A 3922-nucleotide genomic window follows, 5' to 3' on the forward strand; every position below is an offset into this window, starting at 1 on the left:
TGTTCCTCAGGGCAGTATACTTGGCCCTCTCCTCTTTCTCATCTACATTAATGACCTTCCAAATGCCTCCCAACACCTCAAACCAATTCTATTTGCTGACGACACAACCTTCATTTACTCCAGTCCTGACCCCCTTGCTCTAAATGCCACAGTAAATACTGAGCTAAATAAAGTCCATCTTTGGCTAACTGCCAACAAACTCACCCTTAACATTGACAAAACTTTCTATATTCTGTTTGGCAATAAATCCTCTAATGAAATAAATCTCAAAATAAGCAATACCCAAATTTGTAACAAATTAGATGGCAAATTCCTTGGCATTCTCATTGACCACAAGCTGAATTTCCAGGGACACATTCTAAATATATCAAAAAAAGTTTCAAAAACTGTGGGCATTCTTTCTAAGATCAGATATTATGTACCACGCCCTGCCCTGGTGACTCTCTATTACTCCCTTATCTATCCATATCTCAACTATGGTATTTATGCTTGGGGCTCTACTACCCAAAATCACTTACGTCCTCTAATTACTCAACACAAAGCTGTTATTAGGACAATATCCAACTCTGGCCCCAGACATCATTCGGTACCCCTACTCAAATCTCTGAATATGTTAGACATTAAGTCACTGCACATTCTCTCATGTGTATTATACATATATAAAACGCTAAACTATAATGCCAATCCTGATCTCAAAAGCTTCATAGAAGGTTGTACCAGAACCCATGAGCACTACACCAGAAATAAATACAGTTTTGATATTCCTAGAGTACGACTTAATCAAACTAGAAATGCTCTACAAATCAAGGGGCCCAGAATGTGGAATGACCTTCCCAACCATGTTAAAGACTGTACCTCTCTCAACCAGTTTAAGATAAAAACGAAGCTATACCTAATAAATTCCCTGTAACCTACCTTACCCTTCTATTGTCAACCAATGTCTGTTTTTTTTAAAGAGCGCTGTTTGTCGACATAATTGTATTTGTGCTGCTTTTTCAGCTATGTTTTCATTTCTTGTTTTCATTCTACTCTTTATGCTCAATTAGTATTAAGCTTGTCATTTAAGTTTTTCATGCCCGAAACGCTTTGCGTAATAGTGGCTTTAGGCATTGAATGTACTAGCTCTACCTATAAGTCAACCAATCTTTGTAAAAATTTCTTGTATGTATGTACCTTACCTAAATAAACATTTATTTATTTATTTATTTATATTATTTATTTAATACCTTACTGACAGGCTCCAGTATGTTTCTGTGAATAATTCAATTTCTCTCACCCTACCCATCAACATTGGTGTTCCTCAGGGCAGCATACTTGGCCCTCTCCTTTTTCTCATCTACATTAATGACCTTCCAATGCCTCCCAACACCTCAAACCAATTCTATTTGCTGACGACACAACCTTCATTTACTCCAGTCCTGACCCCCTTGCTCTAAATGTTACAGTAAATACTGAGCTAAATAAAGTCCATCTTTGGCTAACTGCCAACAAACTCACCCTTAACATTGACAAAACTTTCTATACTGTCTCCACTGGATCATCCGGACTATATGGGAAGGACCCCCAGCCGGATTATCACATTTTTCGGATAATGGTACTTTTTCACCTACGAGTCCAAAAGTGACCATTTCCAACTATTTTTATACTACAAACAACATAATTTGAATTGCCTTACCACATACAATTATTAAATATTCAACTAGAAACCTCAACTTACCTTGTTGGTGTTCGTCTTCTTGATTGATGCCACACATCTTGAAGTTAAAAATTCTTAACAATTTACGTAACCTATACTAACACAACACTAAAATGTACACTTAAAATTACTGCACAGTTCATTAAGCTAAGTTAGTTTTGACTGCCAGCTGCTGAAGCCTCACTAGTTAAAGGCATTTGGGTTGCCTGTGAGGGCTCACTTGTTGAAGGCGCTTGCTTGCACCTCACTTGTTGAAGCGCTTGCATGCCCTCACTTGTTGAAGGCGCTTGGCTTGCCTGTGATGCCTCACTTGTTAAAGGCGCTTGCTTGCGCCTCACTTGTTAAAGGCGCTTGCTTGCGCCTCACTTGTTGAAGGCGCTTGGCTTGCCTGTGGCACCTCACTTGTTGAAAGCGCTTGGCTTGCCTGTGGCGCCTCACTTGTTGAAAGCGCTTGGCTTGCCTGTGGCGCCTCACTTGTTGAAGGCGCTTGGCTTGCCTGTAGCGCCTCACTTGTTGAAGGCGCTTGGCTGCCTGTGACGCCTCACTGGTTGAACAACACATAACTTGTCTTTAATTGCTAGGACAATCTTCTTCCTCTTAACACTTCCAGAACGATTGATGCTGCTACCAGACATATTCTTGGCCAAAAATATTCAAAGTTACTATGAAAACTAAGAAAATTATTTAAAAAAATATTTCACTAATGGCGCAGCACACTATTCTCACTGGTATAGTGTGCGGCCTCACTGGTTGAGGTGTTATACACCTCAACCAGTGAGGCCGCACTGGTTGAGGTGTATATCAGTGACTTGTCTTTAATTGTTAGGACAACTTTCTTCCTCTTAACACCTCCAGAACGACTGATGCTGCTACCAGACATAGTCTTGGCCAAAAATGTTCAAAGTTACTATGAAAATAAAAAAGTTATGTAAAAAAATATTTCACTAATGGCGCAGCACTGTGTATAACACGAGGGACGGACGCACATGGGTTGACCTGTGTTGGACGGGTCCACTTGGGGTGGGGCAGCGATAGCACGTTACGAAGGCCGCCAGGAGGAAAAAAATTCACAATATTTTTTAAGGAAACTTCAGCCTGTGCTCAATCCTTTTAGGAAACTTATTTATTTGTTATTACATAATTACTAGTACTTATTTCATTTGTTTTTGGCTATGATTAATTGTTCTAAAATTAATGGTAATTCCTGTACCCAGGTGGTCCCTCCTGACGCACCCCTCCCACCCTCCCAACACCACCCACCCCCTCCACCACAGTGCGTCTAGAGCCACAGATGGGATTAATACGGTATGGCCGTATTTTCATCCGGCCAAACCAGCTTTTATCCGGTTCCTGTGGCCAATTTGGCCGGATATTGTGATAACTTTATCCCATCACGATTTTGGCCGTATAAGGGCGTTTTCCGGATGTTTGAATCCCGGATAATCGCAGGGTTACAGTATTCTGTTTGGCAATAAATCCTCTAATCAAATAAATCTCAAAATAAACAATACCCAAATTTGTAACAAATTAGATGGCAAATTCCTTGGCATTCTCATTGACCACAAGCTGAATTTCCAGGGACACATTCTAAATATATCAAAAAAAGTTTCAAAAACTGTGGGCATTCTTTCTAAGATCAGATATTATGTACCATGCCCTGCCCTGGTGACTCTCTATTACTCCCTTATCTATCCATATCTCAACTATGGTATTTATGCTTGGGGCTCTACTACCCAAAATCACTTACGTCCTCTAATTACTCAACACAAAGCTGCTATTAGGACAATATCCAACTCTGGCCCCAGACATCATTCGATACCCCTACTCAAATCTCTGAATATGTTAGACATTAAGTCACTGCACATTCTCTCATGTGTATTATACATATATAAAACGCTAAACTATAATGCCAATCCTGATCTCAAAAGCTTCATAGAAGGTTGTAACAGAACCCATGAGCACTACACCAGAAATAAATACAGTTTTGATATTCCTAGAGTACGACTTAATCAAACTAGAAATGCTCTACAAATCAAGGGGCCCAGAATGTGGAATGACCTTCCCAACCATGTTAAAGACTGTACCTCTCTCAACCAGTTTAAGATAAAAACGAAGCTATACCTAATAAATTCCCTGTAACCTACCTTACCCTTCTATTGTCAACCAATGTCTGTTTTTTTTTAAAGAGCGCTGTTTGTCGACATAATTGTATTTGTGCTGCTTTTT

Source organism: Procambarus clarkii, chromosome 62 (assembly GCF_040958095.1).
Source record: "Procambarus clarkii isolate CNS0578487 chromosome 62, FALCON_Pclarkii_2.0, whole genome shotgun sequence".
Taxonomy (NCBI): domain Eukaryota; kingdom Metazoa; phylum Arthropoda; class Malacostraca; order Decapoda; family Cambaridae; genus Procambarus; species Procambarus clarkii.